The sequence below is a fragment of the Ascaphus truei genome, chromosome 1, assembly GCF_040206685.1.
Source record: "Ascaphus truei isolate aAscTru1 chromosome 1, aAscTru1.hap1, whole genome shotgun sequence".
Lineage (NCBI taxonomy): Eukaryota > Metazoa > Chordata > Amphibia > Anura > Ascaphidae > Ascaphus > Ascaphus truei.
Genome location: NC_134483.1, coordinates 520,419,200 through 520,443,604, shown reverse-complemented (window position 1 = coordinate 520,443,604; position 24,405 = coordinate 520,419,200). Strand labels below are relative to the sequence as shown.

Here is a 24,405-nt window from a genome sequence, read left to right as displayed (position 1 = left end):
ACTTATGAGTAGGGCTCTACTTTGTATCTCTGCCTTTGAGAAGACCTACACTTTGAAAAAAATGTTTTACATTAAAATAGGTCCCACTGTAGTTCCCCAACTTGTACTGGATGGAGGCACTTCTAAGCAATTCCCATGGCAGACCTTTAACTTATTCAGCCAACCACACAAAAGCTCTGTTTAATAGGTACAGCTGGTCTTACAGGACAGACAGTTGGAGGGAATATTTATATACATACACACAATCTTTTTTCCTTCAACTTGAGTTAATTATTGCAGTTGAACTCTAAATAATCAATATTGGTGTGTATCTGTTTCTCTCTGTCCTGGCTTCTCCCCCAGCTACATGGGGGTGTGTGATAAGGAGCACTGAGCATGTTAGGGAATGGAGCCCCTGACATAGCAGCTCTAATGTATACAATGCACGGATGCACCACAGTTCTACTCCACTATCATGGAGAAACTTTCTGATTGGCTGCCCATTCCCCCCTCTCTCCCCACACATTCTTGGTATCTTCTGATTGGTCGTTCTCTCTCTTGCTCCCTCTCCACCTCTAGCCCCCCCCTGTGTACTTTTGACCCCGCCCCCCGTCACGTGGGTCCGTTACCGAGTTGTTGGGAGTACAGTAGGCTCCTCCCGGCGGAGTAACGGGAACCGGGGGGGAGAAGACGGGAAGCGGGACGTTAAAGAAGATTATTTGGAGCATTGGGAAGTTTGGGGGTTTGGGAGAGAGACATTTACCGAGGGTCAAAGGCAGTGGTTTTACCGGCGACCCGTGTGTGTGTGTGAGCCCACCCCAGAGACATCTACCGTGACCCTCCCATGGACACTTCCTGTCCCCCTGCTGTGACCCTCCGGAGATACCCCCTGTCCCCCCTGCTGTGACCCTCCAGAGATACCCCCTGTACCCCCTGCTGTGACCCTCCGGAGATACCCCCTGTCCCCCCTGCTGTGACACTCCGGAGATACCTCCTGTCCCCCCTGCTGTGACCCTCCGGAGATACCCCCTGTCCCCCCTGCTGTGACACTCCGGAGATACCTCCTGTCCCCCCTGCTGTGACCCTCTGGAGATACCTCCTGTCCCCCCTGCTGTGACCCTCCGGAGATACCCCCTGTCCCCCCTGCTGTGACACTCCGGAGATACCTCCTGTCCCCCCTGCTGTGACCCTCCGGAGATACCCCCTGTCCCTCCTGCTGTGACCCTCGAGATACCCCGTCCCCCCTGCAGTGACCCTCGAGATACCCCCTGTCCCCCCTGCTGTGACCCTCGAGATACCCCCTGCCCTCCCTGCTGTGACCCTCTGGAGATACCTCCTGTCCCCCCTGCTGTGAAACTCCGGAGATACCTCCTGTCCCCCCTGCTGTGAAACTCCGGAGATACCCCCTGTCCCCCCTGCTGTGACCCTCGAGATACCCCCTGCCCTCCCTGCTGTGACCCTCTGGAGATACCTCCTGTCCCCCCTGCTGTGACCTTCCGGAGATACCTCCTGTCCCCCCTGCTGTGAAACTCCGGAGATACCTCCTGTCCCCCCTGCTGTGAAACTCCGGAGATACCTCCTGTCCCCCCTGCTGTGACCCTCCGGAGATACCCCCTGTCCCCCCTGCTGTGACCTTCCGGAGATACCCCCTGTCCCCCCTGCTGTGACACTCCGGAGATACCCCCTGTCCCCCCTGCTGTGACCTTCCGGAGATACCCCCTGTCCCCCCTGCTGTGACCCTCCGGAGATACCCCCTGTCCCCCCTGCTGTGACCCTCCGGAGATACCCCCTGTCCCCCCTGCTGTGACCCTCCGGAGATACCCCCTGTCCCCCCTGCTGTGACCCTCCGGAGATACCCCCTGTCCCCCCTGCTGTGACACTCCGGAGATCCCCCCTGCTGTGACACTCCGGAGATACCCCCTGTCCCCCCTGCTGTGACCTTCCGGAGATACCCCCTGTCCCCCCTGCTGTGACCCTCCGGAGATACCCCCTGTCCCCCCTGCTGTGACACTCCGGAGATCCCCCCTGCTGTGACACTCCGGAGATACCCCCTGTCCCCCCTGCTGTGACATTCCGGAGATACCCCCTGTCCCCCCTGCTGTGACCCTCCAGAGATACCTCCTGTCCCCCCTCCGGAGATACCTCCTGTCCCCCCTGCTGTGACCCTCCAGAGATACCCCCTGTCCCCCCTGCTGTGACCCTCCAGAGATACCCCTGCCCCCCCTGCTGTGACCCTCCAGAGATACCTCCTGTCCCCCCTGCTGTGACCCTCCAGAGATACCCCTGCCCCCCTGCTGTGACCCTCCGGAGATACCCCCTGCCCCCCCTGCTGTGACCCTCCAGAGACGCCTTCTCCCACAGATCCCCTCCATGTGGCAGGAAGCATGTCTCCTCTGGGTTATATAACAAGGGTTCTTCACCACTACTTTCCCTTGTGACTCCGTGTCAGAAACCCCACCCACCTCTCCAGTGCCCCTTCCAATCTTTCCCTGCCCATCGCCTTCACCTCTCTGTCCCTTGATGTCAGGGTGCAGACATGTGCTCTCCTTCTCTCCAGTGACCCCATGGTCCTCTTCTGTGTACCTGCGCTGTGATCTACCCGAGATGCCCCTCATGGCACAGAGGTAAGTACTTGCCACTGGGATGTGTAGGGGAGGCAGGTTAGGGATAGGACATAATAACCTTGAGCTGTGTTTTTGGTTCAGCTGTAATCCTTCAGTGCCACAAGGGCTGCAAACTCCAAACTCAGATTTGGAGAGTACAAGTGTACCCCTGCTTATGTGTCACGTCACTATTTGGGATAGATGGGTGTCTGCCAATGTCTCTTGGCTGCAGCAGTGGGGTAAAATGTGCAAATATATATATCGGTATACATATGTAATGGGATTTATTTTCTGTGATGAACGTAATTATTATTATTTAATTTGTGCCCAATATTGAACCAGGTTTGCAGGACTTTGCTAAAAGCTGCAGTTCAGTCTTTTTTTTTTTTTAATTTATTTTTTTACTTCAATAGTTTCATGTGGGCAATCTCTAATTACCTAAAGAACTGCATGGCTGTCGGTCAATTCGTTCTCCGTCTATTGATCGGCAAAGTTTGGCGACATCTTTAAATATGGGGAATGTAAATCGTTGCTATAGGAACAAGCATGCTTGTTAAAATAGAATACAAAAAAATTGGTCTTTCAAAGTTGTTGTTTTTTAAACAGAAAATGCTAAAAGTATTTTTTCTTACTACAGAACTTATTTATTAAAAAAACCACACATGCAGGATATTGCCTGAACTGCAACTTTAAGTGTCTCCAAGCTCCATTTACAGAGTCCCTCCCTGTGACTCTCCGGTATCATTTGCCACAAGTCCCTATCAGTACTCTCTGGTATCATTTTACCGCGTGTCCTGCTCAGTACTCCCAGGTACCTTTTCGCTACAGATGTAGTAGATAATTACAGCTATTCTTCTTATTGAATGTATTTTAAAAACTTTGATCATTAGATCAGGCCTTTTCTCATCTTTTTTTTTTTTTTTTTAACAGTCCTGGATAGGAGTTAATTATCATAGTTTATTTGCAAAGTACCAACATATTCCGCAGTGCGGTACAAAGGGGGTGCAGAGATTTTGATAATGACATAAGCCGAATTACATACAAATAAGGCAACGTTTATAGTGTCCGCGACGGTGCGCGCCGCCAAAACAAATACCTTGATTCCAATGAATCTGTGCGTAGTGCACGCGGAAGTGCGCCGAGAGGCTGAATCCTGAGGAGACAAATTAATTTGTTTTTTTTGAGCACGACGACCGCCAATGAGGGCGAACCGCTCACGTGACGCCTCCCTGTCACCTCCCAACGCCTGCTGCCGGCAGTGTATGTTGCGCACGTGACGTTGCGCGCGAGCATGCAGTATAATCGTGACCTAAGGTAGAGGCCCCCGCTCTTGAGATTGCTGCTCATATATCACTGCATTGGAAAGGTAGTGTCGATTTTAATATAACCCCATCCTTTAGTCGGCAATGAATTTCTCCCAGATTGAGGAATCGGAGGGCTGGTTAGGGTACGGGATATGTTGGCATATTCGGATTAGGGTTAGGCTGAACAACTCATATTTATTAAGGCTGGACAAGTGCCTTGTTTGCCTAGAATATTTAATGATAAAGAAAACTAGTGAGCATATTCATATATCTCGGGTGACTAAACGTGCCCTACCACATAATCGCGCAGCACACGGTGCTTAAACTGTAGCAAGGGATTCTGGGCAATGACACGCAAATGAGCACTTTTATAGTGCGTCACATTTTGCTTCTTATCCACCGTTTGGCAGTGCGTTTTTTTTTTTATAATAAATAAATAGTCTGGGTGAAAGGGGTGCTCATTTGCATGTCATTTCACAGAAATGACACCCGCTCAGCCTAAAAGTGGATGAAAAGTAGGGGAAATAATAATCGGGTAGCAAACGAGTATCAGAGCCAGGCGTCACTCCAAAAAGTGGAGAGATAGAGAAGCCCCCAAATAGCATGCACTCGCTAATCAGATGTGTAGCGGGAAGCCGGTGGAAGGTAAAGGGTTAATCAGTGCCGCATGGCATTGGTACAGTGGTAATTGGTTCTCCATCTGACTGGTGTGTGCTACTTGGGGGCTTCTCTTTATCGTCGTCAGCTCCACGGAGTGACGTTCTGGCTCTGATACTCGCTTGCTACCTCATTTCAAATCCTGGCTGCGGTACGTTGTGTGATTTTATGGGGGATTAAACCAGCGGTGGCCAATTTGTGGCCCGCGACGGCATGGGGAAGGGCCCGTGTGATAGAGGAGCAAAAAATACAAATTTGACTGAAAGCATGGACATTTTAATTATTATTATTTTTTATTTTTTTAAAGGAAAGGAACAATCCGAGATACTTTAAAATGAAGGGGGGAAAAAAACATGACGGGAAACATGAATATTAACATACATTTTGAAAATGGAACACCATTTTAATAACTTGTTTAACAATTAAACTTAAAATAAATCAAATCGGTTTAAATCATTACATTTAAATTAAAAGGATTACTCCCCATATTTGTTTTTGCACGCCTGGAAAAAAAAAAAGGTTGGCTACCCCTGGGATTTAGGGTAAAGTGTGTCCCCCCCTTTTTTTTTTAGCCTGTGTATCTAGTCAACTATCAATCTTTTACCATAGCAATATATATTTATGATCTTGCTTGTTGATAATTACTCCATTTACAATCCTGGCTTTGGAAAAATGTACTCAGGGAGTTTAGCGGGGTATGTTGTTTTTTTTTTGTTTTGTTTTTTCCCTGAACAAGTCTTTTGAATTTCCCATAAATGGGAAAAGAAAATGCGAGCTTAACCCTTTTGCTGCCAGAGCAACGCATGGCTATGTTTGCTTATGTGGCAGCTGAAGGATTAAGGTAGAAAGGAGGCAAAATGCCGCATGGAATAAGTTTTTCCTTATGAAACTGTAGGAAAAATATGACCTTGGCATGGTTGTAAAGTCCCATCACATAATCTTTACATTGCTTCAATAAAAGTACTGACTGATACTGCAAGACAGCAGAATCCTTTTAACATAGAGACAAAGCTGTAGTCATTATTTTTTAGTGTCATAGTATATTTATGCTATACTGTATATTTTATAGGCTAAAGCAGTAAAATTCAGGGCATTATTGAAAACCCTGCTCTCTGATTGGTTAAAATTCCGGGCATTATCCACAGTAATGCCCTGAATTTCAGCAGCTTGCAAAATACAGTTTTCAATCTGTTTATTTCCAGCCAATCAGCTTTCAGAACAGCTGAGACAGGGCAGGGGATTGGTTTGAATTAAGTAAAAGCTCTGAGACATGGCAGGGGATTGGTCAAAAAGCCACGGTTTGACACCTCCCCCTCCCGAGCTGACTGAGATTTTCTGAGCAGATTCAGTTGAATTGGGGGGAGAGACTGCAAAGAAGTAAGTGTGTTGTGTATAGAGGTGCAGTGTTGTGTGTGTGTGTGTGTGTGTGTGTGTGTGTGGGGGGGGGGGGGTGTAGAGGTGCTGTGTTGTGTGTAGAGCTGGGGGGGGGGGGTGTAGAGGTGCTGTGTTGTGTGTAGAGCTGGGGGGGGGGGGGGTGTAGAGGTGCTGTGTTGTGTGTAGAGCTGGGGGGGGGGGGTGTAGAGGTGCTGTGTTGTGTGTAGAGCTGGGGGGGTGTCTGCAAAGTTTAGAAAGTGGCTGCATTTTTGATTGTGGCTGCAGTGTGTGTATGTGTTGTGCTGTTGTATGTGTAGCAGCAGTTTGTGTGAGTGTAGAGCTGATGTGTGTATGTGTGTGTGTGTGTGTGTGTGTATAGAGCTCCGGTGTGTGTGTGTGTGTGTGTGTGTCAGTCAGTAGCAGTGTTTATGGGTGTAGCAAGTGTGTGTAGCAGCAGAATTTGTGTGTGTGTAGAGCTGCTGCTGTGTGTGTAGAGGTGCTGTATAGTGAGTGTAGAGGAGGTGCTGTGTTGTGTGTCTAGAGCTCCAGTGTGTGTGTGTGTGGAGGCACTGTGTTGTGTGTGGTGTGCTGTTTTGTGTGGTGTGTGTGTGTGTGTGTGTGTAGCAGCAATTTGTGTGTGTGTGTGTGTGTACACAGAGGGGTCGGCAGTCTGGATATAGATATCTGCAGTGTAAGAGTATATAGAGGTGATTTCATGTATTTACCATTTTATTTTAATAAAAAAATCTATTTAACTATACAAAAGTGACTATTATTTATGAAATAAGCCTACATTTAGCCTATAATAGTAATAATCCCCTCAGAACAGGGCATTACTGGCCAATAATGCCCTGGCTGGGTTAAAGACCCTCGGCTTCGCCTCGGGCCTTCAACTCTTCCAGCCAGGGCATTATTGGCCAGTAATGCCCTGTTCTTCAGGGATTATTACTTAAATAACTGGATGTGAAGTTACATATTTGCTTAAGAACGTTGGTGGTTGTCTGTCTGTCTGTCTGTCTGTCTGTCACTGACGCACACAGTTGACGGGGGCCGAACTCTGGCTCTTGAAATGTTTTTGGTGTCCAAATCTGTACATATCCACACTAACTTTTTTTATTTTATTTATAAAATGTTTTACTAGGAAGTAATACATTGAGTTACCTCTCGTTTTCAAGTATGTCCTGGGCACAGAGTTGTGATTACAAATACAGTACATGGTTACATTACATGGTACATTAAAGCAGGAGTCGAAGCTACCGGTTTAAATTAGTTTTTTTGTTTCACCCCCCCCCCCCCTTTAATATGTGCATCAATACAATCCACACAATGATAAGTAATTAGCTAAGTTGCCGATCGATCGGCGAAAATTTGGCTTGGGGGTTCACTAAATGGCCGTCAGTGCAGCAGAAGAGGACCAAAGATGCAAAGTTCTGTGGGGAAGATCATGTGACCAGGCAGTCACTAGATACAATTGGTGCACTGCTAGAGAGAGGGCAAAATGGGTGTGACAGAGCCTGTTTCAGAAGAGGAAGGGGATGTCTTTGTGAATGGTTCCTATAGAAACAAAAAATGCTTGTTAGATTATAATACATAAAAAATGTGATTCGGTGTTGTTTAAAAATAAATAAATAAATACTCCAAGTATTTTCTCATACTGATATGTATGTATGTATGTATGTATGTGTGTGTAGGATATTGCTTGCTCTGCAGCTTTAAGTGAATAGGATTATACATTATGTATAAAGACATTGCATGAACAGTCAAAGATAAAATATATTATAGGCGTGTGTAACAGTTAAAGACCTCGTGTGAGGGGCACGGTAAGAGAGGGAGGAGTGGCTATTTTAACGACAGAAACCAAGAAGTGGGTGACAGGCATGAAACAGAAAAGGGGAATAAGGCAAACAAGAGACCTAAAGAGATAAAAAAAAACAAAAAGTTGGAACACATTCAACTACTACTCCGGATTTCCCCTCTGTGTGTGATTTGCTTTAATCGCTTGTACCATCGGAAACGAGAATAATGCTGATGGAAAGATACAAGTTATAAGCAGGTTCTGCTTCACATTAAAAATAGAGTGATGAGGCGGTCACTGCTGCCGCTAGGGTAATGAAGCTTCCGCACAAAATACAGATAAAAATAATTATTTATTGGTGCATGTGTACAAAAAATCTGCCACAGAGAACACTCTGACGCGTTTCGTCACGTGAGTGACTTTGTCAAAGAGTATCTGACACTGGGGCTGATGATGTTTAAATAGAGCGACACTACTGTGTGATTGGTTAACCATTAAAACAGAATCAGGTGGTATTGGATTGGATTGGAGAGTACTTATTCTATGCGCACATGGTTGCTATTTATGTTCTGGATTCGGGATAGTTCATGCTTATGGACAATTTGTAGCACCAGTTTGTTCCTACGAGTGATTATAGGATATTTGCTGTCTGCTTCACATTAACCTTCACTCACAGAGGTGCAAATCAATGCCACTAAATGTATTAAAGCACACAACTAAAATAAATCCATAAAAAACATTTATAAAGACAAAAAATCCTACACAAGACCACTTCCTATTAGTTTATACATTAGTTCAGCGGTGCGCAATCTGTGGGGCGCGACCCCCAGGGGGGGCGCGAGACTGCCGACGGGGGGCGCGGGGTTTACAGAGGCCCCGCGCGCTTCCCGAAGGCACTTAAATTAAGTGCCGGGGGAGCTGCAGGGCCTCTGTAAACCATACTTACCCGTGGCTCCGGCGGCTTCCTCCCGGCGTCGCCATGGCAACGCGGCGTCAAAATGACGCTGCGAGGTCATGTGACGTCACGTTGCTATGGCAACGTGACGTCATTACGCCGGAGCGCGGGTAAGTTGGGGTTGGGGGGGGCGCGGGAGCGAGGGGACAGCCGTCAGGGGGGCGCAGGGAAAAAAGTTTGCGCCCCCCTGCATTAGTTTATGCAGCCCTGAGCAATCAGCAATAATCTATACGAGGACGTAAATTAATAATGATTAATAAGCCCTTCAAAATATATTAATACTGTGTATTTATTAAACGGATATGAAATGTTACCGTGTGTTATGCATGCATTATTTTCTTAAATGTAAATGAGTTTTTTGAAATTGTGGTAAGGAAATATTTTTTTATTTATAGGTCAGTTATTTTTTTCCTTATTTTCTCTTAATATCACATTTCTAAGGCTGCGTCCACGCTAGCGCTGAGCGCGTGGCGCTTGCCGAGTTTAGTTTCTGCAATTTTAATTGTCCCGTCCCCGCGGTGCGCTTGTGTGGTCCGCACGCCCGCTCTCCCTAGCTTGGCACTTGAGGAGACAAAAAGAGAGTTTGAAGCGCTCTCAACAAGCCCCCAATGCCCCCCCGAGCGCACTTGAAAAATAGGCAGGACACCCGGGGCTCATGCTTCTAGAGCTGGTGACATCACCGCTCAAGCATGAGCGCGCTCAGCGCCAGCGGGGCCGCAGCCTAAGGCGATAGATTGAAATACCTAAACAGTGCAGTCATTTGTTAATCCCATTTTTTTTGTGCGTTAATCCTTTTTGAGTCCCCCAGGACATAGCTACACCCCCCTCCTCCCACCCAGTGATATTACTTTTCGGCGAGCTGGCATCCTACGCTCCACGCGACCTGAAGGGGGAGGGCTCCCCTTCGGTTATCAGTGATGGAGCGATCGTGTGTGCCGGGGGGCCCCATGGCCATTCCGACACGTGAAGGGTTAATCATTTGTAGTGCGGTACCATGCTCTTCAATGCTATGGCGTTTATAGGGGTGTGTCTTTCACGTGATTCAGGTTGGGATCTTATCACTATTGCACTTTAATAAGGCCTGTTGCCCTGGCAGTTTTTTCCCAAGAACACCTGGCTTCTCATTGACTTGAATGGCCTGAAGCTTATGACTGCTTAGTATATATGGCCCTTTCTGCATGTGTTTTCTTTAAATACGTCACAGTACTGTAATAATGATTCTGCTGGTTATTCATTCAGGCCTAAAAAGAAGTTACAATAATCCTGTGGTTTTCTCAATGGTTTTATTATTATTATTTTTTTTTTAATCATTATTTTTGGACATTGCACTTGACAAAAGCGCTCGTCTTACCAAGGAAATCTAAAGGTTAAGCGACACGCTAAAAAATACACCAACAAGTTATGCGGAGAGAGATAAAGAGTGACAAACATGTACGTACGTATGTATGTATATGTATATATATATATATATATATATATATATATATTTATATATATATATATATATATATATATATATATATATACACATACATACATACGTGTGAATATATATATAAAAACAAAAAACAAACAAAAGCGCAAGCTCCATAGCACGTAACTGAGTAAAAAATAAGGTACATTTATTTAAAAAATCAGCAACCCATAAGAATGTGCACTTACAGGATTTTAAACAGAACCATTCGTGGGAGAGAAATCTCTATTGTGGTCATCTGCGGTGGTAGGGTGAGTCCCAGGTTTGCAGAGTGGATGTAAACAGCCCAGGTTCACCATGAACTCCTATCCCGAATTGGCAGCAAGATATAAAGGCATCCAATGCCTGCACGTCCTTTGCTCCCTCTCATACAATGGTTGCTAGCACTTGAAATTACCGCCAGCCGGAGCGCAGGGAAGCCAGGGACTCCAAATACACCAACATGAACGCGATGACGTCACAGCTCTACGCGTTTCGTCACACTGCGGCGACTTCGTCATGAGTTATGTGATTGGTCAAGGACAGCCAATTAAATAGGCTGGATCAAGTAAACCTATTTTTACATTGGTACTAAGTTTCACCACAAATCGTATAACTCTAAAATTACTATAAATCTCAACATTACAATGAATAACAACAAAAAAAATCAATAATTATGTTGTTCACATCATACAATGAAAAAAGCTAAAACTAAACAATTTAATTATGTATAAACTCAACTAACACATAACGTGTTAGAGAAAGCTGTCCCACTATTACCAATCTAAGGTTCATCAAATATGGAAGAAAATATATATATACCAAATTAAAATTAAAGCCTAAACCTATAATTTTAGTTTAAAAAAATATTAATAAATCAATATATTAATTAGAATATAATAATATAAATATATAAAACCAAATACCACTACACCATATAAAAATGAATTATAGAAAAATCTAAATAAAATTGAAAAAATATATTAAAATCAACCTATTTAATTCCTTGTGTGATGAGAACAACATTCACAAAACAATCTTTACATTATATGTACTAACAAAAAATATTAAATTGATCATTCACATAGTGCATTAATTAAAATTATATCTAATTACATATAATAACAACAATTGTTACATTAAAAAATAACTAAAATTATAAAAAGATAAAGGAAAAAACTGGATTAACTATTAAATAACACCTACTCTAAGGAAATATCATATAATATAGTATAGAGGAATCCCCTCCAAAAACACAGAACCCCATCCTAGGATAGGAAGTGTACCAAGTGAGTATATCCAAAAAGACTCTCTCATACATAGTGTCTTAAATCTATCTCCCCCTAATAGGGTACCCGGAATACTCTCAATACCCATAATAACAAGTCCCTTGGGATCTTTTTGGTGTACTTGGGAAAAATGTCGAGGAACACTGTGTGCCAGCACTCCCTTAATGATGGAACGTCTGTGTTCCAGGAATCTGACACACAGTGCTCTTTTAGTGCGACCCACATATTGCAATTGACATGGACAAGATAAAACATACACTATATATGTGGAGAGACAGTTGATTGAACTTTTTAATGTATATTCAGACTTGTTGCTAAATGAAGAGAAAGTATCCGGCAGATGTCCACACATTAGACATCTAGATCTGCCACACTTAATGTTTCCAGACTCTAACTGTGAACCACTATTCTCAACTGAAGTGTCACTAAGTCTACTTGGGGCCAAGATATTCTTGATATTTAGACCCTTGCGGAAGACCAGTGGTGCCACAGTGGACAACTGACTGCTGAGATGCGGTTCTGAGAGCAACACTTTCCAGTGGCGATTGATAATTTGTCTAATTTTGTGGGAAAACCCATTAAATTTTGTAATAAACTTAACCCCACAGTTGTTTGTGTTGGTATCTGTCAAAGGCATAGATTGTTTGCACTGTTTGAGCGTTGATTTAGCTAACAGATCCACACGTTCAACCGACCTTACCTTCTTGAATGCCTCCTGCACCAGAGACATATCATACCCCCTTTTTTTTTAATTGTCGATGAGACGACCGGCTTGCAGCTCAAACACCTGGTCGGACGAGCAATTCCTCTTCAGTCTATTAAACTGACTGAGGGGGATATTGCTTAGCCAGACATTGGACTATCAGTTATTGCTTAGCCAGACATTGGACTATCAGTTAGAGCTAAGCTCACTATTAAGGGAGGCTTTTGATGAGAAGTTTTATTACAAAGGATGAACTTAAATTTCTTTATGTAGCCAATCCGCGTATTCCTATCTTCTACCACCTCCCGAAGGTGCACAAAAGCCTCGTGAACCCACCAGGTAGGCCCATTGTGTCAGGGGTGGAGTCTATGACGTCGAGTGTTTCTAAATACGTGGACCATTTTTTTACAAACATATGTGGTCCATCTTCGTTCGTATATAAGGGAATACGCTCCACGTCATAGACTCCCTGTCTTCTATACAGTGGAAATCTACTTTTCAATGGGCCACCTGTGACGTTCAGTCATTATATACATGTATTGGGCATGATAAGGGTATCGAGGCTGTTGCGCACTTTATGGGGGTGGTGAAGATCTACATGTATCACAATCTAATTTCATCCTCTCCCTTGTCGGCTTTATCCTTGGTCACAATTATTTTCTGTTCGGGGATAACTTCCATCTCCAGACCTGTGGTACGGCCATGGGCACCACATTTGCCCCCAGCTATGCAAACCTTTTTATGGGTTATTGGGAATCCAGATTTATCTGGCCCAATGCACGGCTGGGGGCGGGTCTGGTGTTCTATGGCCGGTACATTGATGACATCTTGATCATATGGGACGGAGAGGGGGGTGACCTCGAGCAGATACTGACCGACTTTAACTCCAATGATCTGGGTCTCAGATTCACCCACCAGATTAATGCATCTAGTATTGTCTTTCTAGATTTGGAATTGTCGGTAGATTTGAATCTGAATATCCAGACACGGGTGCATTTCAAGGACGTGGCGGTCAATGGCTATATACATGCAAAAAGTGCACATTATTCCAAATGGCTAAGCAATATCCCCCTCAGTCAGTTTAATAGACTGAGGAGGAATTGCTCGTCCGACCAGGTGTTTGAGCTGCAAGCCGGTCGTCTAATCGACAATTTAAAAAAAAGGGGTATGATATGTCTCTGGTGCAGGAGGCATTCAAGAAGGTCAGGTCGGTAGAACGTGTGGATCTGTTAGCTAAATCAAAGCTCAAACAGTGCAAACAATCCATGCCTTTGACAGATACCAACACAAACAACTGTGGGGTTAAGTTTATTACAAAATTTAATGGGTATTCCCACAAAATTAGACAAAATTCCAATCGCCACTGGAAAGTGTTGCTCTCAGATCCGCATCTCAGCAGTCAGTTGTCCACTGTGGCACCACTGGTCTTCCGCAAGGGTCTAAATATCAAGAACATCTTGGCCCCAAGTAGACTTAGTGACACTTCAGTTGAGAATAGTGGTTCACAGTTAGTGTCTGGAAACATTAAGTGTGGCAGATCTAGATGTCTAATGTGTGGACATCTGCATCTGTCGGATACTTTCTCTTCATTTAGCAACAAGTCTGAATATACATTAAAAAGTTCAATCAACTGTCTCTCCACATATATAGTGTATGTTTTATCTTGTCCATGTCAATTGCAATATGTGGGTCGCACTAAAAGAGCCCTGTGTGTCAGATTCCTGCAAAACAGACGTTCCATCATTAAGGGAGTGCTGGCATACAGTGTTCCGCGACATTTTTCCCAAGTACACCAAAAGGATCCCAAGGGACTTGTTATTATGGGTATTGAGAGTATTCCGAGTACCCTATTAAGGGAGATAGATTTAAGACACTATGTATGAGAGAGTCTTTTTGGATATACTCACTTGGTACACTTTCTCCCAGGGGTCTTAATGAGTGCTTGGATACTAGCACACTGGTTTAGTGTCCTGCCTTGCTGTTCTCTACCTTGCTGCTCTGGTTGCTAGTTCGGTTCCTCTCCCCCTATCCTAGGATGGGGTTCTGTGTTTTTGGAGGGGATTCCTCTATACTATATTCTATGATATTTCCTTAGAGTAGATGTTATTTAATAGTTAATCAGTTTTTTCCTTTATCTTTTTATAATTTTAGTTATTTTTTAATGTAACAATTGTTATTATATGTAATTAGATATAATCTTAATTAATGCACTATGTGAATGATCAATTTAATATTTTTTGTTAGTACATATAATGTAAAGATTGTTTTGTGAATGTTGTTCTCATCACACAAGGAATTAAATAGGTTGATTTTAATATATTTTTTCACTTTTATTTAGATTTTTCTATCATTCATTTTTATATGGTGTAGTGGTATTTGGTTGTTTATATATTTATATTATTATATTCTAATTAATATATTGATTTATTAATATTTTTTTAAACTAAAATGATAGGTTTAGGCTTTAATTTTAATTTGGTGTATGTATATATATATATATATATATATATATATATATATATATATATATATATATATATATATATATATATATATTTTCTTCCATATTTGATGAAACTTAGAGAAAGCTGTCCCACTATTACCAATCTAACACGTTATGTGTTAGTTGAGTTTATACATAATTAAATTGTTTAGTTTTAGCTATTTTCATTGTATGATAATTATTGATCTTTTTTTGTTGTTATTCATTGTAATGTTGATATTTATAGTAATTTTAGCGTTATATGATTTGTGGTGAAAGTTAGTACCAATGTGAAAATAGGTTTACTTGATCCAGCCTATTTAATTGGCTGTCCTTGACCAATCACATAACTCATGACGAAGTCGCCGCTAGCAACCATTGTATGAGAGGGAGCAAAGGACGTGCAGGCATTGGATGCCTTTTTATCTTGCTGCCAATTCGGGATAGCAGTTCATGGTGAACCTGGGCTGTTTACATCCACTCTGCAAACCTGGGACTCACCCTACCACCGCAGATGACCACAATAGAGATTTCTCTCCCACGAATGGTTCTGTTTAAAATCCTGTAAGTGCACATTCTTATGGGTTGCTGATTTTTTAAATAAATGTACCTTATTTTTTACTCAGTTACGTGCTATGGAGCTTGCGCTTTTGTTTGTTTTTCGTTCATAGATACCAAAAGTGGTTGGCTATACGACTCCCCTTAAAGCTGCACGTTATGGTTTGTAGATATTATTAGGTTAAATTGTGGTAATTTTAATTTATTTTAATATTTTAAATATGTTATTATAATACATCCTCTTTAGCACTACTTAATTTTTGTGTTGTGTATGTATGTATATATATGTGTATTTATGTATATGGGAATATGCTCATACGGTTGGTTAATTGGCTATATATCAGTACTATATATATATAGTAATGATACAGAACCAACCGTATGAGCATATTCCCATCTCAAGACAGCATACAGCCAGGGATTCTGGGTAATGGCATTCAAATGAGCACTCTCCGTGCATCACTTTTTGCTTCTTATCCACTTTAACATGAATCCCTATAAGGCTAAGGCCCCGGTCTCTCCGCTGTAACACGCGCCCGCGCTTTTGGCGGCGCGTTCAGCCGATTCCCTGGTCTGCAGCTCACTGCAGGAGGAGAGACCGGGGGGGGCGTGGCGGAGGAGTGACGGGGGCGCAGCCATGACGTCACCCGGCAGGTTCGCCCTCATTGGCTGAACCGCCGGGGGGCGTGCCTAATCGCTCGACGCGATTCTATTGAGAGCAGGAATAGCTCTCGCGCGAGCACTGCGGCCCCCCCTCGCAGCGGGCCCAGCGCCATTGCGGGGAGGGCTCTCGTGCGCGCAGCGTCCGCCACAGCAGACGCTGTAGTAGGCAGCGGGGGCAAGGCCTAAGCTTATGTCTGCTGTTTTTTAATATCGCTTTTACAGCAAAGCAAGGTCATGGCCAGCAAACCTGCTCACCGTCAGCTGTATTCGACTCTTGGGTCTCATCAGTGAGAGGGAGACGCGCAGAGTGCTCATTTGAATTTCATTACCCAGAATCCACAGCGGTCGTGGAAGCACTGAATGCGGTGTGATTAGTGACACAGGAATGTGCGCACGAGTGTTCTTTAACATGACTGTACCCTAAATCAGGGGTGCTCAATTCCAGTCCTCAGGATCCAATAGGTCAGGTTTTAAGGATATCCCAGCTAAGAGGGATTTAGACACACAAGGGGTAGAGAGAAGACATCCTTGAGCAGAACACAAGAGTTAGGCAGGTATATAGTGAGAAATTAGGACTGAGATGTAAGGAGGGGCAGAGGAGTGTCTAGTCTTAAAAGTGAGGAGGAGAATTTTGGGAGTATTACGGGATTTAACAGGAAGCCAGAAGCGGGATTTCAGAAGGAGAGATGCAGGCAGATTTTAGGAGAAAGTAAAGGGATTCTAGCAGCAGCATTTAGGATAGATTGTAAGGGAGAAGGCGAGAGGCAGCAAGGCCGGATATAAGGTTACAATAGTCGAGATGGGAGATAAACAGGCAAGGTTTTTTTTTGCATAGGCAAAGGCACAATTTCCTTGGCTAGGGATTGAGTAAACAATTAAATGACCGGCTTCCCACTTCAAAGGCCATAAAAGAAAAATTCTTCTAAAGAAGGCAGCACCAATGTGTACCAACGACAGCGATACATTTCAGGGGTTCAATCTAAGGGTTTGGTTATTTTGCGGGCACCTACTAATTACTGATGGGACAAAACTCCTTCATGGAGACGAAAATATGTAATGGAAGGAAGGCGCGTGCATGCGCGCGCGCCCCCGCTAGCTAAACGAAAAAACAATCAGGCGTAGCCAGCACCGCCTGCGTAGAAGCGGGCTGGCTGTACTCGCACATGCGTAGTACAGGAGAGACATATAGTATAATGATGCTGTCCAACTTAAAAAGAAACAAGCCTCTTGTAATACATTGCATTATGCATATATTTTCATACATCTATTGGTACTATATATCCATTAGAGACACCCCCTCAGCTATCAAACACCCTACACACCGCATGCCTGCAGAGACTCTTTCCTTTCTTTATTACTCATGATAATGGTTTTCCACTCTGCTGATTAAAATTGTATCGTGATTTTTCTGAGAACATAAAGTACTGTACTGGCATACCCCGGCTTAAGGACACTCACTTTAAGTACACTCGCGAGTAAGGACATATCGCCCAATAGGCAAACGGCAGCTCAAGCATGCGCCTGTCCGCACGTCCTGAACAGCAATACACGCTCCCTACCTGTACCGAAGCTGTGCACAAGCGGGGAGACTATAGAGCCTGTTACACATGCGTTATTTACATCAGTTATGCACGTATATGATTTTGCAGTACAGAACATGCATCGATAAGTGGGAAAAAGGGAGTGCTTCACTTTAAGTACATTTTCGCTTTACATACATGCTCCGGTCCCATTGCGTACGTTAATGCGGGGTATGCCTGTACTGTGCATTTATAATACTACTTTTACTGCCACCTACCTAAATCTCATAGGACTAAAACTCCTTCATGGACACAAATGCGCAACCGAAGTAAGGCGCGTGCACCCGCTGGCTAATCTCACAGCAGTTATTGTCCACAGTACCAGTAGTTTTATCATCTCAAAAGTCTTCCATTCTATTAAAAACATCAAAATCAAACTACAATTTCAGTGACAAACACAAAGAAGTTTCACTTCAAACGCGCGTGCTCGGCACACCCCCCCCTCTTCTTTCTTCTTTTTTTTTTTTTTTTTTCTTTCAACACCTAGACGTGTTTTGGATCATTTCTTGAAGTTAGTTCGTTATCCTGGGGATCTGAGACTTGGGAGGTGAACAATGAACACGGTTCAATTCCCCTTTTCCACAAACCGGGAAGGATTGCACATTTTATTCCACTAGTGCAAAGAGAGGCTTGCAACACTTATTGCATTGCAGGCCCTTTTATGCACAAAGATCCATATGTGTATGGGTAAATATGCGTATGAATAAATCACAGCTGGCATTTTTAAACTGTTCTAGAGCGGGTAATCATCATTTAAAAAAAAAAAAAAAAGGTTCAACAAAGTCGAAGATTGAGCCTCTGATTGAGTTGCCTGTGTTGAAGCAGGGACTGAGCTGCCTGTGCTGAAGCAGGGACATCCTGAAATTCGGCCCTGTTGGTGGCCCTTGAGGGCTGCAGTTGGCCACTCGTGTATTAGATCATGAGTTCATTTTGTATATCAGACTGCACTGTGACTTGTGTCCCTTGGGCTTTGTGTCCTGTGAGTTACTTTTTTCTAGTTAGAACCAACCTTTCATTGTCCTACTAAACGCTCGTTGTGAGCAGGTTGTTCACTTCATATTTTTCTCACACCCATTGCCCTGCAGTTTGCACCTTTACCTGGAATGACTTATTGTAGTTTTCGATGCTAGTCTAACCACGTTGTAAGGGATTAAGGTAGCTTGTTGATTGAACTCGGGAAGCACATAGTGTGCGATGCTCTGATAAAAGACTCCACTTTGCAAATTGTGTAGGGGGGCTTTTTGTGTATTGATGAAAGCTGTCTGTCTGTGTGAGTAGTTATGATAAAGCTTCAGTCAATTGAGGGTCTGTTCTGTGGCTCAGCTGTTAAGAATGAGAAGGAGGCTTAATTCTGAAATTGATTTTGAGTTGGCGAAACTAATAGGTAATGGTAAATAAGGTACTTTTAATGGGATCATGGTTTTTATTGTTTATTGATATCTGCCCAGCATTTCAGTCACACATCTTGAGGTCCGCCAGTGTTCTCAACTGAAACAGTGATGCTCAGTAATGCAATATCTAGAGCTGAAAGGTGCCAGCCAGAAAACAGAAGGGAAAAGCCAAGACGTACGCCCCTACCTGTCCTGCTTGAAAAGCCTTTATGGATATCTACAGGGCTGTTATAGATTGCCACATAATCTGTTTACAGCATAGAAGACAAACCGTGCAGATGAACTATATGCATGCGTTCCCACCCACTGCTGCAGGAAGGATTGGGTACCACGCGCAAAGACAAACAAGCCCCCCCCCCCCCCTACCATGGCTATAGAGCAGGTGTGGCCAAATGCAGTCCTCAAGAGCCACCAACAGGCAAGGTGTGAGGCATGTCCCTGCTTCAGCACAGGTGGCTCAATCAGTTGCTCAGTGTTGGAGCTCTGATGGCAATTCAAGAGAGTTGGCAAGTAAGGCTGCGCTTATAGTGCCTTGCGACGGCAACGCAACGTCGCTCCGTCGCAAGCGCTTATAGTAAGCGCGACGGCGACGTTGCGACCAAACATTTTGAACCCGGGTAAATTTGATTTTTTTTAGAGACAGTCTCTAAACCAGCGACGTTGCTAAAAATCAGATTACAACTTTCACCAGTGGCGACGGGTGACGTCATCGGTCGCATCGCTGTCGCCAGCACTATAAGCACGGCCTAAAACAGCAAGCGAAGGAGGCTTCAACCGGCCCCAGGGGAATGGGGGGGGGGGCGACTTGGCGGAGGATGCCGGTGGGGGGGAAAGGGGGCCAGGAGATGCCGGTATGGGGGGGACGTGACGTAGGATTCCGGTAGGGCCTGGGTGGGGGGGGGGGGGGGAGGGCTGAGCCTGAGGAGTCTGGCTGGGGAGGGTGCTGAGCGCGTTAAGGCCTGGGTGCCACTGCACTGGAGAAGACAGGCCGCGGAGGATTCCGGAAAGGGGGGAGGGGGGCAAAGGATGCCGGTACGTAGGACCTGGGGGCCCGAGGATGCCGGTAGGGCCTGCTGGGGTGGGGGGCTGAGGAGCATGGCTGGGGAGGGCGTGTTAAGGCACCGCCAGGAAGGTAGGACAGGGGGGGGGCACGCCCATGAGGAAGGCCCTGATTGGATCTCCTGTCTATTTTTTTTGTCGTTTTGTTTGCTTTTCCCCAGAAACCGGGCCCGGGACGCCAACCCCGTCAGACCCACCCTGTTGGCGCACCTGTAGGTCAGGACTAGCCAACTCCAGTCCTCAAAGGCCCGCAGCAGGCCAGGTTTCAGGATATCCCTGCTTCCGCACAGGTGGCTCAATCAGTGGCTGTCATTTTGACTGAGCCACCTGCGCAGAAATAGCGATATCCTGATCTGTTGGCGGCTCCGGAGGATTGAAGTTGGCCGGCCCTGCTCCCGGCGAAGCCTCACCGCCATTCACTAATCTGGCCACCAGCAGGCCACAGAGAACTTGAGTTATTTGATCGGTTCCTTTAAATTTCCTTCTGGAATGTCCCCAGCTGTACGGACAGCGTAATGTGCGCAATAAACAATGTGTAAATCTGACGGGTTTCTTGTTTTTATTCCTATATCTTCCTCTGTGGAGGTGTGTTTTTGAGGCTTGTTACACATTTCTGCTGACTAGAGAACACACAGTTTACATTTTTCTGTGTTTGAAAAAAAAAAAAAAGTTCTAACTTGCCTAGTTTGATGTTAAAGCATTTTTGAAGCCGCTAATACTTCATTTTTTGACCCCACAGTTAGATACCAATCAAGCTGCCTTAAACAAACCCCTAATTGTACGTACTTTTTTGCTGCAACTGCAATAATTGTGACTGGCATAGCAATATGATCAAACTACTAAGCAATTATCAGTATAGTTTAAGCCACTATACTCTGATTATAATAAACGCTGAATGTTTTCTTCTTCTTAAATGGGCTCTGGAGATTACAGCCGCCACACTGAGCACACTTATGTTTGTAGAAATGAGATGGTGCAGCTTTGGTGACTTGGCCTGTCCCCGTGTGATCTGGCTGCATGAGAACCGCGTTGGGATCGCAAATAATGACAGGTTCATTACATCGTGGTTTATGTCAAGTTCTTCAGTTAGTACTGTAGGTCTGTTTAATAAAGGGTTCAGATATACCTTGGGGGCGTGGGGTGGAGGGATATTGGGACCCCTGTTTAGCTGGAGCCGTTTAGAGTATAGTGCTGTGGGGTCTCTTGCTGCCGCCGGTATATATTAGTATATGGTATACCCAAGGGCTAATTTAGAGCACTCAGAAACCAATTAAGGGTTCGCCCAGCTCTACTGCTTTTTAATTAATTGTGTGTGTGTGAGTCATTAAGTTTACTGCATTGGTGAAAGGTTCAACATAACACAACAGTCACTCCTAATAGAAACAGTGCTACATTACAAACAAAACTAAAGTGCAACAGGGGTAAAAAAAACCAGCACGATTTCATGCCAATGTCGGCAGGATTAGTGGGATTGACGCACGCTCATTTTTCAGCATTTTTCAAGCCGCCGCCTGCGTGTTTTTTTTTTTTTTTTTTTTTTTTTTTTAAACCCGATGCTTTTTCGCTCAGGAGAAAAGCGTCTCAAATATTAAGTGTGTGGGAGGTTAAATTGGAGCTCTCCCCATAGCCAAGTTTGAACACAGACAACCTTTTTATTTTTTTAAGAGCAGGACATGCTCACGGGCAAGATACTAACATTTATATGAGTTACTCGTAGGCTTCTTGAGCTGAGGGGGGGGAAAGAGTTTGTTTGCTACTTTAACCCTTTGAGTACGGCGGTCCCTCCGACACAGCGCGGCCATGTGACTGCGGCAGCCGTTTTGGAGGAAACTGAAGAGGAATGCCAAGTCATGGGGTCTCCGGAGTGCCACACCCCATGCTGCTGGTGGCTACGTCCTTGGGAACTCAACGCTCACAAACTCATGTGAACCCTTGATGAACTGAATGATGTTAGGGGTTTTGTTTCCTCTGTGTCCTTCGTTTTTGCGTGAGATCACGGTGTTTAATAGGAACATACACACGTTCCCTATCATCTTCTCTGCCACAGGGTGACTGAGCAGGCTATTTATAGAGACAACAACTTGATACCTTCCAAAGAAAACACACACAGCGAATGTTCCATCTAAATGTACAGTTTATTCAATGCGCTTTTTTTCTCTCTTCTTCTTACCTGTTGAAAGAGCAAATCTCCACCTTCCTGCAGTCCCCTCTGAAACTTTCCTGCGCCTTTCTATATTAAACTCTTTTTTTTTTTTTTTAATTGTAATGTTCCTTTTGGTGGGAACCGGTAGAACGATACCGTAACTAATAATTACACCAAAGAAAGGGCGGTGTTTGTTGATTATATGTAGTTACATAAACAGTTTAGTAAAAAAAAATATGGCACAGAGAAATATAACTGATGATGGAAAAATATATCCGGCAATAAATATAGGGGATTGATACAGAATGTGTATGGTAGGCCGTTACATATAAAAACATACAAAAGCAGAAAGGCCAGCATGATACAAAATGACACAACATATAGTGCAATACCTCGGTGCTTATCTGCTCATGAAAAAAGGTAATTTAGTTAAACCCTTTGGCCAAAAGGTTATAATTTGAATGTTTTCCCATGTTCATGGCATGACACAGGCATTTTGTTTCTTTGTATGTAATATTATATACCACCGTGTATTTATGTTCAATAAAGCGTTGGGTTTAATGTATTTGGAAACTGAAATAATGGGTTGTAAGCTAGAACCAAATACAGGCATACCCCGCATTAACGTACGCAATGGGACCGGAGTATGTATGTAAAGCGAAAATGTACTTACAGCAGCGGCAGCTCTTATTCGAGCAAATGCCGCTGGCTGTATGAGGCTGGGAAGCGGGTAGCCGCGGCGCGTGGCGGCGCACTGTGACGTCACAGTCACATGCGCGCCCGGCTTCCCCAGGCTTCCCCGACACCCCTGGACATCAAATTAAGGTAAGCGGGGGTGCGGGGAAGCAGAGGGGCAGAGCAGAAGCCGGGCTCAGGGTCCGGAAGGAGAGTAAATTGCGCGCGAGGTGGAGGGGGGGTGCGTGTGGGAAACGCGGCGGCGCGCGGTTATTACTGGCGGCAGCTGGGGTAGATCCCGGCATGCCGCCGGCATTTAGTGCGATAAAGTATGTCGCTACTGTAAAGTGAAGCACTACCTTTCCCCACTTATTGATGCATGTACTGTACTGCAATCGTTATATACGTGCATAACTGATGTAAATAACGCATGTGTAACAGGCTCTATAGTCTCCCTGCTTGCGCACAGCTTTGGTACAGGTAGGGAGCGTGTATTGCTGTTCAGGACGTGATGACAGGCGCATGCGTGAGCTGCCGTTTGCCTATTGGGCGATATGTACTTACTCGCGAGTGTACTTAAAGTGAGTGTACTTAAAGCGGGGTATGCCTGTAGTACTTCTGGTAAGGGAGTATTTCTCTGTGGAATAATACTGCAGTTTGTAAGCATAGACATGGGGTTCGGATCAGTGCAGGAGTAACTGGCTGTAGGTAAAACGTGTTTTTTTTAAAATTTATTTAAAACATTTTTTTAGATGTCCAGCAGTAATTGAAACCCAGAATGACTGCATGTAATTTCCTGCAAGTCCCGATCCTATAGTCAATAGAAAGAATATAGTGATTCTGTTTTAGTGGCCGATTTCAACACTATGGGCCTTATTCAGAGAGGGTCCATAAAAAAAATCGCCAGGGAATTTAAAATGGGGTTTTTTGGGGCGTTGCTATCACGGTATTCAGAAAGGCTCGAATACCAGTGATAGCAAAATGCCCAAACCTGGCGAGTTGCTGCCAGCGACAGCATCGAGCCTCTGAAAAGGCCTAAACCAGCGATTCATTTCTGCTGCAGAGAGAGCGGCTCTGAGAGAGCCGCCTCTCCCAGCTGAAATGTCGCCCGAAAATTATTTATTTAAATATACATTTCTTTAATAGTGTAGAGGTGCAGGGGGTCTCCGGAGCTGAACCACGTTGGTTTTATGTCCGGGGACCCCCTTCTTCCCGAGATACAGGCACCTTTATAGGGTGCACCTCTACACTATTAAAGAAATGGATATTTAAATAAATATTTAAAAACCGATCAATACACGCCCCCCCCGCCCCTCTGCCCAAACCCATACAGTACAGTAATGGGCAAAATAACTATTATCCAGATATGGATAATAGATTATTTGCCCATTATTAAACACTGCATTAGCAGGAATTGGTTCCCACGATCTGATTGGCTGAAATACCTTGTGACACAGCGGCCATCTAGGATTTACCGACGTCATGTTAAAGGTAAATGAAGCACAGCCCTTCTGATTGGCTGGCATCATTCCCTTTAAGTGACGTCACGGCAAAAAAAAGTAATTTAAGTCTGCACATGGTTTTAACAGCCAATCAGGTGGCTGTTAACCATTGTGAGGGTAAATTTGACGTCACAAGCCATATTTAAGGCCGTGACGCCTCATTTGAGCCCAAGAAGCCGACGAGACAGCATCGGCTGGGATTTAACATGGGGTTTTATGGATTGACAGATGAAGAAAGAA

The 24,405-nt window shown here is 44.4% G+C and overlaps 1 protein-coding gene across 2 annotated transcripts in view; it reads left to right on the top strand.

Moving 5' to 3' along the window:
• The first annotated feature begins 593 nt into the window (after positions 1–593).
• The window catches only part of ST3GAL5 (ST3 beta-galactoside alpha-2,3-sialyltransferase 5), a 67,908-nt gene continuing 44,096 nt past the window's right edge, over positions 594–24,405 (top strand). For both annotated transcript variants that reach the window (XM_075571501.1, XM_075571519.1), the window contains exon 1: positions 594–2,603. The gene's annotated coding sequence lies outside the window, so the exon portion shown is untranslated. The remainder of the gene's footprint in view (positions 2,604–24,405) is intronic.